The sequence below is a fragment of the Amblyraja radiata genome, chromosome 29 (assembly GCF_010909765.2).
Source record: "Amblyraja radiata isolate CabotCenter1 chromosome 29, sAmbRad1.1.pri, whole genome shotgun sequence".
NCBI classification, from domain to species: domain Eukaryota; kingdom Metazoa; phylum Chordata; class Chondrichthyes; order Rajiformes; family Rajidae; genus Amblyraja; species Amblyraja radiata.
The window spans coordinates 11,967,952-11,981,665 of NC_045984.1; the positions used below are offsets into that span (position 1 = coordinate 11,967,952).

Below are 13,714 nucleotides of genomic sequence, written 5' to 3' on the forward strand. Positions count from 1 at the left end.
GCTCTCGGGTTGCTTTAAAGTTATATACAGCAAGTTGTCCACCTCAGCTGGTCCATGTGCCTGTATGTTGCCCATATCTCTCAGCCTTTCAAATCTCCCTACCTGTCCAAAAGTATTTTAAACATTATAATTGTACCCTGCTCTACAGCTTCCTTGGTAGTTATGTTCTATCTACTCACCATCCCTGTGGGGGGGGGGGGGCGGGAGAGAGCTGGCTCTTGGGACCCTTTTAAATCCTTCACCTCTTATCTTAAACTTGTGCCTTCTATTTTAGATTCCCTATCCATGGGAAAAAAAACCATCTATACCCCACGCAGAGCTGCCAAGTAGTACAGATTTTCTGTATTTTGTACAGAAATGCAATAAGAATACGGATGTATGGATTTGCTTTGTAAAATATGGATTTTATTTTTTAAATCGGTCTGACTTCCTGTTTCATCTTGCTGCTTAAAAAATGCAAGGATATAAAAAGTCATACTGTAACTAAAAATTATAGCAGATCTATTAGTATTTTAAATTTCCAAGATCTGGATGATTATTTTTGTAAGCTTCGATCTGCCTGTCCCGCTACAGGTTTAAACAGCGCTGGCAGTTTAGCGCGTGGAAATTTAAACGAACAGCACTATGGGTTCTAATTATAGCGCTACCAGCTGGAGCGCTATTGCCTTTACATATAGCGCTATGGCCATAGCACTATGGGTCACATACTGTTCGGGGAGAGAGAAGGAGTGAGGGAATAAGAGGGAGGGAGAAAAAAAGGAAGGAGAGAGGGAAAGGGGGAGGGAGAGTGAGGAAAAGAGAGGAAGGAGAGGGAGTGGGAGGCTTCCAAAATGGCTTCTACATCATCTGGTGCTAAAATCAGGAAGCAGCCATTCAAGTAAGGTGCGTAGGAAACATGTCAATTGGTAGCAAAGTTATGCATTCTTGTACACTTACATGGGTATGACCACACATAAAAAACATTTTTTTCAGCAAAATGGCACCGCGTAAAAATACTGATTTCCTCAGCAAAATACTGGTCTTCAGCTACAAGAATACTGAAATGCTCTGACAAAACTTGGCAGCTCTGCCCACGTGATATTATCTGTCTCTTTGTTTACCCACCACCCCAATCTCCAATGCTCCAGGGGAAAAAAAGACCCAGCTTCTCCTTTTAACTCAAGCCTTCCAATCCTGGCAATATCCTTGTGCATTTATTTTGCGTGTTTTCCAACTTAATGACATCATCCTACAGCTGGACGATTAAGACTGCACACAGTACTCCAAGTGCATTCTTATCAGCTGACTTTTACAGTTGTAACAGGTCCCATCGCCTGTACCAGATGTTCTAACTTATGAAGGCAAGTGTACCAAACACCTTCCTCACCATCCTGTATACTTGTCTCCACCTCCAGGCAACTATACACCTGTACCCTGTCTCTCTGTTGCATATATTACCCTCTGATGCTTGACCGTCTATTGTACAAGTCCTGCCCTGGTTTAACTTAAAGTGAAGTGAAACACTTCATTTGTCATCATCATCATCATCATCATCATTGTTGAAAACATTAGTGACGCAGTGGTGCTACACATCTCTGTCCTCCAGTTCCTGCGGACTTCCGCAGAAGCATAGGATTTTGGTGTGTGTGCTTAAGCATCATTCCTTACAATGCTATGTACGACAGTGATCGCAACTTCTACTGAAGTGTGGATGGAGGTTGGCTCGCTAGAAGCTCATCCACCCTTTGACAGGTCTTGTTTTTGGACCTGCTGAGTTAAAAGGAGAAGCTGGGTCTTTTTTTCCCCTGGAGCATTGGAGACTGGGGTGGTGGTTAAACAAAGAGACATATAAAATTTAATTCACCTTCCCATTCCTACACTGACCTTTCTGTCCGAGGTCTCCTCCATTGTCAAATGCAAATTGGAGGAACAGCATCTATCCATCCCCCTCCAAAGTCGCACTAGCTTCTCATTTTCACCCTACAAACAGCTAATAATGGCCTGTTTCTTTTATCATTGTTACTTTTTTGCATATCTTTCATTCATTATTCTTTATCTCTCCACATCACCGTCTATAATCTGTCGTTTCCCTTATCCCTAACCAGTCTGAAGAAGGGTCTCGACCCGAAACGTCACCCATTCCTTTTCTCTAGAGATGCTGCCTCTAGAGAGCTGAGTTACTCCATCTTTTAGTGCCTATCTTCGGTTTAAACCATCATCTGGAGTTCCTTATACATCATGGTTGATGCAGTTTTGTGCATTTCACGTGTTTATTGTATAGTGATTATCAAGTCCAGTGTGCCTAGATGAATGGGCCTTCTGACAGAAAGCAGACCCTTCCCACAATCTCTCTCCATTGACACAATTGGATTTGTCTCCTTTCTTGATGTTTATGATTATGACATCTCTGAGGAACTCTAATGTGCCTTGCTCATCTCGGACATGGGAGATGAGGTGATAATTGGTGGTGAAAGTTCCAGTGTCGTCCTGAATATCTGCGTGCTAAAATGTATTTACAATCATTGGTGAGGACATTGTGCGTGTGTGTAACTAATGCATGCAGAGCTGGAAGGTGGCATGGATTAGTTGATTTGACGTAAGCAATGTATTCTAGAGCCGTGTTTAATCTATCTTGACCTGGCGCGGAATGATACGTGTTCAGATCAGAAAGGCAATGTTCACCAAAGTTTACAAATGGATCAACATTCACTTTCAATTAATTGCTGGTTGATTTGATAATGTTTTATTCTTTCTGGACTTTTGCTGTAGCTTTGGCAACTGGAGCCAAGGCAACTGTCTTAAAATATTGAAGGGTCTTTTCCTAGGATCAACGCTTTTCTTAACCGATCAGATACCTGTTAAATGTTTATTCGTAAGATTCCTGTTGGCGAGATATCTACAGAAAACTTGTTATCTGACTCATCTGCACAATCCAGCATGGGCATTGTGCTTAAAACTGAATCGATGCTTTTGTAAGAAGTAGGCTAATTGATGCATTGATTCTGCTTCCTCTATTGCGTTGAAGGAGCCTTTCTGTACTCTGCACACAGGCGTGATTTGTCCTGGTTTGTTGTCGGCACTTGGCACTTGCTGGAGTGCAGCTGGAAGTAGAAGGTGAGGAAGGAAGGAGGCAGCTTCAATAGACCTCTCAACTCATCTGACTGCATGAACAGGCTGGAAATAGTCTAGAACAAGTTCAAAATACTGGAAAAAGTCGAGGATAATGCTCTTTCTTGATTAGTACGTGTGTCAGAGGTTATGGGGAGAAGGCAAGAGAATGGGGTTAGGAAGGGGAGATAGATCAACCATGATTGAATGGCGGAGTAGACTGGGTGGGCCGGATAGCCTAATTCTGCTCCTATCACATGATCTTATGACAAGCAATGTCTGTGAAGAGAGAAACAAATCTAATGATTATGTCTTTTATCGCGATTTTGTATTTTATCGGGATTGACTTTTCATTCTCTAAACCCAATTAATATAGTCCCAATTCTTCATTTACATATGGTTTTGTACCTAACGTTTCATTTGTTACTAATCAGTGAGCTACCCAGGCTGACCACAATATATTCCAAACTAAATTTCTAAATCAAAGCAATCCAAAACCCCACCTTTGCTTCCTGCCAGAGGCTATCGGGATACCCTGGGGCTGCAGCCTCAAAATGCTAGAAATATCACATCACGTTTATCTTTGTACATTTTCTTTGTGCTGCTTTTGCCTGTCCTAGTGTTCCATCTTATGGTACTGGTACATGCATTGGAGGGAATTGCTTTTGAGTATGAACACTGGGTCTAGCAATTTTGCTTGGACTGCATCTTCTGGCATTGAGGTCTGTGCTGGCTGACTAAGATCATGAATGCAGCTATTCTAAGAGAGTACAGATCATTCCTGTTCCATTAACCCACTACTGATACTTCTTTGCATCCTCAGTTCTGTTGGAGGGCAACTTGCTGTGTTGGGGGCACTGAGCAGGCCACCTTGGGCTCAGCTGGATTGGACCAAACCTAACTAATACAAACAGCACAGCAGCAAACAATGCAGTGAAAGCTGAGATGTTTGCCCTTTAGTTCTGCCTTATTGCTGCACCACTGATGTACCAATGGTTGCCAGATGCTTCCATTCTCCAAAAGCTGAGCTCCAAGAACTGTACAAAGCCAAGCATGAGGTTCTTGTATGATTTCTATGCTGTTTGACATGACGCATAGCTATGTGGCTATGTACTTAGCATTTCATTACGTTTGTAAATGCTGCTTTTTGTAGGTTGCCCTATCAAATCCTTGAGTAGATGGGTTCATGTGCAAACTTGCAGGCAAGGAACAGCCATCATGCATTATCTTATTCTATACCCTGACTGTAGTTCTGTCAGAATGGCAGACCTGTGTCTGGGTTTTATAAGATGTTCAATTAGCATTATTATATCTGTGCACTATTTTCATCGCCATTTTGTTTCAAGTATATGTCCAGTTCTCTTTTGAAAGTTAATCATGTTAAATCTGTCTTTCGATGGCTCTGCATTATGATTTAATATGACATTCACCCCTCTCTCTTATTCTTTTACTGGTAATCTTAAATCTGTAATCTCATTCTGTTTGATTTTAAGAGCGCCTTAAATTTTCTCCAACCTTGTTTTTTGTTTTAAGAAACAATCCCAGAATTTCCATTCTCGCTGCATGCCCATTGTTCTGGTAAATCTCTGCCTGTTTTGAACCATTCCTAGAGCATTTAGCCCAGTATTGGACACAATACCTAACCAGTGGCTTAGGAGATTTAGCTTAATATTTTTTTAACGAGGCATAATGTACAAATGCAAAGATCTCATTGACAATTTTTTTAAGCAACTTTCTCAGCATTCATACCCGATGTAGAAATATATCAACTCTTTTTTAAAAATGGTGACATTTAACTTTTCCACTGCCTTTTAAAATATATCACTTCAAAAAATTAGTTTTCATCTTGGAGCTATATGAATATGGTACCGTTTTAATAAAAGAATAAAACTTAATGTTCACTGGTTTTAATAAATGCTGGTCAAGGGCATGCCGCAATTGTGTAATCTGTGATAGAACACAGATCTGTGACCCATGACAAAGGCGCTGAGCACCAAAGCTTACCAGCCTTACTGCCCAATTAATTTGATGATTAGATCACCTCCCAGATGTCCACATTTGTGAGACAGCACGTTGGGTTTTGATGCATGATATTTTTCCCTCTGGGTTATATGTTCAATGTCTTTGGTTAATCGTGATTTGATGGAAAAGGGCATAAGTCAGTAGACCAATTTGTTAAGTGCTCTGTAACGACAATGAAGTAAATAAAGACATATAATATTTCTCTGGATGGGGAGTAGCAATTGTTAATAAAGTTAAGTGGATTTGCCCAGCTGTCTTGTAGTCATTGCTTATTCATGGACTGCACCTGCTCTGCATTTGCAGCACAGTGTTGTGCGTGCTTCACTTTTATTAATGGAGGGTTGCATGGCTATTTTTTGTGGAATATTCCTGCACTGTATTGATTCACTAAGATACGTTTCCTAACTTGCCAACTTTACTGGTGTTATACTTTATACATCATAATTTCTTAACTTGCAAAATACTATGTTGCCAAAGAAATAGCCCGTAATTTGGTGCTGGTTGCAGAAAGCTGAGGAGCATGTTCCTAATTAAGCAAATTGACATAAACTCAGACATCTAACCATTGGCTATTTAATAATAAGCCATTGCATACTAAAACTTTGATAATATAATGTCTGACATTTCTGTATCAGAAGAGCAAGCATTATGCATGTATTCATGGACCTGCACATTTGAGATCAGATGAGAATCACTCGATGTGTGGGCCTGGTGTGCATTTAATGTTAGTATTGCTGACAAAGAACAATGAAGGAAATGGGTCAGAAGTATGCATAAGTTTGCAGTTAGGGCCCAGAATTCTGTCAGGAGTGCTTGAATGTTTCAGCTTTATTTACAAGGTGAAACTCACCTGGTCTTAGTCTCCCACTCTGTTTAAGCTCACTGGGTTTTATGGTACTATATTGTATAAACTGTATGAAAAATAGAAAAATATGAATAGCATCCCTTAGTGTGGACAATGTAGTAATTGGACACCACAAGTCCAGAGTGCCACATTATCAAGAGTTTTACAGTCCCCTTTTTTTTTTCAGAGAGGACGCCAAGTTTGTATAACTGAGTATAATCTGCCAGAATAGAAGCAACATAAACTCTCAAGGAAATGCCCATGTTTTGTCGGCTAGTAATGTGCTGAATTGTGCTGGCTGGAACAGGGAACTCTCAGTTATTCAGAAGTGAACAGACTCGCTCTATCTGACACTCAGTGATATATGTCATTACATCTGTCACTTTTGTCATTTTATTTTAAAAAACAGTACTTATTTACAGGCTTTTTAGTAGTTTTTCAGTGTCTGAATTTTAGAGTCTTATGTTTAGAAAAAAAATGCATCACTCGTTTTAAAGGCATAGTTACATCCCAGCTTTGCCTCCTGTCAGAAGCTGTCAAGATGTTCTGGGGCTGTAGCCATGTTGGTACAGCACCTGAACACCTAAACCTCACTACATATTGCCAGTTGCCATATGCATATGGATGATTAGTTGGATCTGTCAGCCATTCAACAACTTCTCGATTTATGAAAGGGTAACATTGGCTTAAGCAAAACCGATTCTAGACTAGGTGAAATGCTTTACGGATATTTTAGTATTATGTGCAGTGTTCGGAGAATGACGAAAATAACTTCGCAAATTAAAGACATATATTCACAGTGTTAATGACACTTTGAGGTAGATACCACGGTGTCATCGGGATTCCACTGAGTCCCATTTTAGTGCTAGATTTTGGTTGCAAGATCTCACGTAGCTTCATGTCTGAACACTGGATTTTGGCCAGTTCTTTGATTTTTGCTTTGCATGGTGTTCAATTGAGAATGTGCAGTTATCGCAGCTGAGTGAGCAACAAAAGTGGAGTAAAATGTGTAGCTGTTAGAATTATGTTTCCAGTAGCACAATTTTGAGGATGACTCTTTTGCAAGAATCTCGGTCAACTGGCCATTGTTTGAGTCTGAAGGCCAAAATGTCAAAATGTTCAAATTTTTGCCTCTTGTTTGATGCAGGTATAGTTCAGAAACAGTGTAAATGGATAAGTGTGCACTTTACAAATTTAAAAAACTGCTGTAATTTCTAAGTTTGAGAAGAATTAATCATATGTTCTGCTAAATTGTTTTCGTCCCAAGCTAGTTCAAAAGCTGAACCAACTGACCAGTGATGTGTTGCCCAGGATCTGTGATGGGTCTGCTGTTTGTGATCCAATCATTAATATAGATACCAATGGTTAGTAAACTTGCAGATGACACCTAAATTAGTGATATAGTGAAGAAGGCTACAAAAGGTTCTGGATCAACTTGGGAAGCAGATCAAAGAATGGTATATGGATTTTGAGGTGATATGTATTATTTAAAAAATGCACAACTTGTTTATATCCCTTGAATGACACGGGTTGGTAAATTAACCCAGATTAAGATCCAGTAAATGGTTGTACCCTGGAGTGTGTATAGGCAGAGAATTAGGGGTACAGGTACACCGTTCTCTGAAAGTGGTGATATAGGGGTACAAAGTGATGGAGGAGTTTGGCACGCTTGCCTTCATTTGTAAGGGTATTCAGTGCAGCTGTTGGGACGTCATGTTTCAGCTGTATGTTAGTGAGGCCACATTTGGAGTAATGTTTGTAGTTCAGGTCACTTTGGTATCAGAGGAATGTCATTAAGTGGAAAAGATTTGCTGGGATGTTATCGGGACTCGCGTTTGAGTTATAAGGAGTGACTGGATAGGATATGTTTAGAAGGATATAGGACAAATGCAGGCAAATGGAGCTTGTTCAGCTGTTCACCTGGTTTGTATGGATAAGTTCCGCCTGGTTCCGTGCTGTATGACACTGGCTCTTTATTATTTCTGGTGAAGAAGAAGAAAGAGGCATGTGAAATGAACCCTGGTGACCTGCGTGTGGGTGCTTTTCTTTCCACTTGGAACATGCCAGCAAACTTCCGTCAAAGTTGAATGCTTGCAACCAGAGAGTTATGGATACAAATCCATGTGCTCTTGGCTGCCAATCAAGACTCGGAACAATTTTGGCAATACTTTTGAAAAATTGTAAATATATATAAAGGTAGTCAAAAACACACACAGGGCATTTCTATTGCGTTTACATTATATTTTTGATTTTTCACGTCCCCCAAATTTTTTTGTAACAACTGGGTGGAGGCTCTAAATTGTAATGTATTATTTAAAAAATGCACAACTTGCTTATATCCCTTGAATGACACGGGTTGTCGTTTATAGACCCAAATGCATCAATGCTTATTCCTGGTTCGAAATTATAGTGTGATAGTGTGGGCTGCAAGGATTGTTTTATGTAGTTAGTACAGGTGACCCTTGGGTTGTGTGGGTGGAGGGGGAGGGGGGGGGGGGTGGAAGGGCAGTGTTCCAGGGAAGTGATCGATGTCAATATTTCCCATGATGCAGAGTTGCCTCATCTGCGCACGCATTAAATTATTTTAAAAACAGTGTTAATTTTATGTACAAATTCCATTGGACAACAATGTTGAAGGATCACTCCAAAATCTTGACAAGCGCAATAAATTCAAGATTAACCTTTTTCGTTTGATTCAAATTTAATGTTTCGTTTCGCACAATTGATTCTCTGCGGCTAAGGATTTTTTCCACTGTTGGTAAACCTTATGAATTTAAGTGATTTTTAATTGTAACATCAGCATTTCTGACAATCATATGCAGCGTCACTATACATAAGACATATCTCCTTATTAAATTGGCTATTTTGGAATATTCCTTCTAGCCATGGCATGTTTTGAAGTAAACTTTCATGCACATTTTTTTTCCATTTGCCACTATTCTGTGAATGGACTCTTGGGTATTGAGTCGGTGAGAAGTTGTACTCGTATTGAATGGCATGTCAAAAATAAATGGTGGAGTGTCTTATTTCTGTTACTATTTCTTAGTCTAGTTTGTTTATTATCACGTGTACCAAGGTACAGTGAAAAGCTTTTGTGTCCAAACCAGTCAGCAGAAAGGCAATACATGATGATAAATATAATAAGTTGACTGTTTAGTGCAAGATAAAGTCTAGTAAACTTTGACCAATGATAGTCCGAGAGTCTCCAAATGAGGTAGATAATAGCTTAGGACTGCTCTCCAGTTGTTGGTAGGATGGTTCAATTGACTGATAACAGCTCGTAAAAACTGTCCCTAAATCTGGAGATGCGCATTTTCACACTTCTATACTTTTGCCTGATGGGAGAGGATAGAAGAGGGAGTGGCTGGATTATGCTGGTGGCCTTGCTGAGGCAGCGTCATATGTAAATGGAGTCAATGGAAGGGAGATTGGTTTGTGTGATAGTTGGGGCTACGTCCATAGTTCTCTGCAATTTCTTGCCATCTTGGCTGGAGCTTTTTCCAAACCATGCTGTGATGCATCCTGATAAAATGCTTTCTATGGTGCACCTGTGGAAGTTGGTGAGAATTGTTGGGGACATGCCAAACTTCCAAAGCCTTCTAAGGAAATAGAGGTGTTGGTGTGCTTTCTTGGTCATTGCTCTAATATGGGTGGTCCGGTTGATGATATTTACTCCTAGGAATATGAGGCTTTCAACCATCTCTAAGTAGGCGCTATCAATGCAAACCGGGGCTAGGTGTACTGCTTAGCTTCCTGAAACCCTTAAGAAATTAAACTGAAACTGAAAATTCTTATTTGCTTAATGGATTAAATTGCAGGAAGGAGAATGTTTGTTGCTTAAAGATGCTAGTTAATGCTTACCCAGCCAGTGTTTGCATTGTACACGTTTTATCTCTGAATATGGTTCGGCTGTAATGGTGATATCTTTTAAGGGATTTCAAAGTGGGTGTGCGCAATGTGAGGGCATAAATATGGAAGAGGTGGTCATTCAAAAAAAAAAAGCTGAACTAATAAATCTGTAGATATAAAACAAGTTAGCATTTTCAATGTAATTTGCTAATTCATAAAACTGAATGATTATCCAACTCTGTCATATTGCCCACAAGCAGAAAACTCTTGCATCAACAAAAATACTGTTGGTCAAAGATAGGTTTGTGACTACCGTGCTGTCGTTTCAGTGAAGGAACCACATACAGCCACGTGTCAAAGCTTCGGATGGGGGACTTGTCACATTCCTCTGAGTCTGGGAGTAAGCTAAAAGGGCAACAGATCTTCTTTCTGTCATATTGCAGTTTAATGTATTGCATGACTTGCCTTTTCAGAAACTGCCAGTATCATTCTTTGGAAGATTGACTTTGCTAGGGTTTTTGTTTCAAAGCAGCTGAAGCTTGTCATTAATATGATAACAAGTAACGTCCAGGCCTATTCAGTAGTTTTTAACCGTTAGTCTTATTTTGGGGATTTCTTCCATTAGAGTAAGTGTGAGTATATTTGAAATTTCCAGCCAATCTCAATATTAGTCCTCTATTGTAGCTGCAGCGTGGTACTGGATCAGTTTTTGGGTTCATTGCTGATGTCACCCACTCCACCCATAAAATCAGTCTCCTAATTTTTGGCATTTAATTATCTATTTTTGAACTTTCTTCCAGTTACATGACTCCAAATTTGTACTCTGAGCAAAAGACTGATGGCCCTGTCACACTGTACTAGTTCATTCAAGAGTTCTCCCGAGTTTGCCCTGATTCGAACTCGGAGATTTACGGTAATGGCCGCTCGTAGGTACTCGGGGCTCTCGTGGACATTTTTCAACATGTTGAAAAATCTTCACGAGTCTTCCCGAGCTTACTGCGTTTCCCGAGTACCTGCCGTTAGCGTCACGAGCCGCTAAGAGACGTCCCGAGCTCCGACGTATCCACTACGTACATTCAACGTGCTTCGACAAATTTGATTTTTTTTTTAAACGTCGGAGAGCTCTTGAATGAGCTCGTACAGTGGGACAGGGACATTAGCCTCTTCAAGCAAGTAGAACAGTTTAACATACCTTCAAGTACATTACCTAACGTCCTCTGTCTGACTATAGGCACAGTATTCCCTGCTTGATCTTTGCAGCCTTTCCTAAATAAAGGCTTAATATTAGCCGCAACCCATTCTTCCAGTATGCATCCTTGGCTAAAGGAAGCTATAAATTTTTCTTCAGAGGCCCCAACAATCGCTTTCCTTGCTTCTCGCACCCTTCTAGGATACACTTGGTCAGGCCTCGAGGATTTGTCCACCTCAAGATCACCAATACCTCTGATATTTTCCGACATCATTATTCTCGCTCCTGAATTCCCTAGTTTCTGTCGCATTCTGTGTCTCCACACATAATTGATCACACTGATACTTGAGGCAACCTATTCTCCCCAGTTACCCCTTTGCTTGTTATATACTTGTAAAAACTTTTTCGGATTCTCGTTGACCTTATCCACCAATGATACCCCTTATCCATTTTTTGCCCTCATGCAGCCCTTTTATACAAGGGTTTCCCTAAATCCCAACCATACATTCCTACCATGTACCTCCTTTTTGTGACCAGAGTGTCAATATACCTGGTAAACCATGGTTCCCTAATCCAGCCACCCATGTCCTTCGTTCTAACATGAACTCTCCTTATCTTATCAGGAGGAAGTCTCGTGTAACCCCATTTTAAGAAGGGCGTGCCCCCTCTCTGAAAGGCCACAATTAACCTCACCAATTGGCTATGGCTATTGCCAGGTATAAAGAAACTGAGCCAGCAATTCTGTGCCAACAATTTCCCACACATAAATAAACTGGGCCATGTTTCTACTTTCCAGCTCCAAAGTTCATTGATAAGCGCAGCTCAGAAAAAGGTCATTCAGTTCATGAATATGCCAGTTCTTCTGTTGATCCAACAAATGGCATTCCCCAATTTCCTCCCTTCTGATTTTTTGAAATTTTCAAGTGAATCTGTGATCTGTTTAGGATTTAGTTGCATATATTTGCATGCAATGACTGCTTGAAGTCTGAGATTCATAGACATCACCAGTAGCTGGGTGTCTTCTCTAGTGATGCTCTGCCAGGCCTGTATTTCAGCCATCTTTAGCTTATGCTTGTTTTGGGGGCTAGTCCCCTTCAGTTTTCTCTTCAGCATATAAAAGGCATGCTCAATTAGGTTCAGATCGGATGATTGACTTGGCCACTCAAGAATTAACCATTTTTTTAGCTTTGAAAAACTCCTTTGTTGCTTTAGCAGTATGTTTGGGATCCTTGGTTTGCTGTAGAATGAACTGCCGGCCAATGAGTTTTGAGGCATTTGTTTGAACTTGATCAGTCTATTATCCCGTGTCCCCAAAAAAGGGACACGGGATATTGAGCTGGATGTGTCTCTACTCTTCAGAATTCATTATGAATTACCATCAGCAGTTGTATCATCAATGAAGATAAGAGAGCCAGTACCTTCAGCAGCCATACATGCCCAGGACATAGCACCCCCACCACCGTGTTTCACAGATGAGGTGGTGTGCTTTGGATCTTGGGCAGTTCCTTCTCACCTCCATACTTTGCTCTTGCCATCACTCTGATATAAGTTAATCTTCGACTCATCTGTCCACAAGATCATTTTCAAGAACTGTGGTTGCTCTTTTAAGTACTTCCTGGCAAACTGTAACCTAGCCATCCTATTTTTGCAGCTAACCAGTTGCATCTTGCAGTGTAGCCCCTGTATTTTTGTTCATGAAGTCCTCAGTGGACAGTGGTCATTGACAAATCCACACCTGACCCCTGAAGATTGTTTCTGATCTGTCAGTGTTTGGGGTTTTTTCTTTATTATAGAGAGAATTCTGCCATCAGCTGTGTTGGTCTTCCTTGGCCTACCTGTCCCTTTGCATTTAGTAAGCTCACCAGTGCTCTCTTTCTTCTTAATGATGTTCCAAACAGTTGATTTTGGTAAGCCTAAGGTTTGGCTGATGCCTCTAACAGTTTTATTCTTGTTTCTCCATCTCATAATAGCTTATTTGACTTGCATTGGCACAACTTTGGTCCTCATGTTGAGTTTGCAAAGGTGATGGGAAGACTGGAGGAACGACAAGGAGCTGAAAGCTCTCTTATACTTGCATTAAGGAGGCAATTAAACACACCTGAGCAATTACAAACACCTGTTAAGCCATGCGTCCCAAACATTATGGTGCCCTGAAATGGGGGGACTTTGTACAAACACAGCTGTAATTTCTACATGGTGAAACCAAAATGTATAAAAATGGCCTTCATTAAAATCTGACAATGTGCACTTTAACCACATGTGCTTTTTTCTATTACAAATCTCAAATTGTGGAGTAGAGAGGCAAATAAATAAATAATGGGTCTTTGTCCCAAACATAACGGAGGGCAGTGTATCTAAACTAAATTAAACCAGGTGTATATCATCTGCTTCAGCTGTGATGAAAATAATAGATATGTCCTTACCAGTAAAACCTAGGTTAAATTTTGAGGATAATTTACACGTGCTTGTGTTAAAGGTGCATTAAACCGAAACACAAGATTTTTGATTTAATTTGTAGTTGAATTCGACGCATAATCCAAAAGTGTCCACTGGTATAAATTATCTAGATTCTGAAGCCAAGGGGTTTGAGTCCGGTTCTTGAAGTGTTAGCACTGGCAGCAAGAGGCCTCTCTACATAATGCTATTATGATTCCATTAGCGTTATTGTTCCTGGGAACTCGTCGGAAGCACCCAGTGCGTTTACTGTTCATTTGTGAATCTTG

The 13,714-nt window shown here is 40.4% G+C and overlaps 1 protein-coding gene and 1 long non-coding RNA gene across 5 annotated transcripts in view; both read left to right on the forward strand.

Moving 5' to 3' along the window:
* sbno2 (strawberry notch homolog 2) overlaps window positions 1–13,714 on the forward strand; it is a 135,367-nt gene that overhangs the window by 21,035 nt on the left and 100,618 nt on the right. The window lies entirely within an intron of this gene.
* On the forward strand, window positions 23–13,166 carry LOC116989309. Its single transcript, XR_004416213.1, has 3 exons — window positions 23–33; window positions 3,088–3,093; window positions 13,005–13,166. It is a non-coding gene; the product is annotated as an uncharacterized LOC116989309 (long non-coding RNA).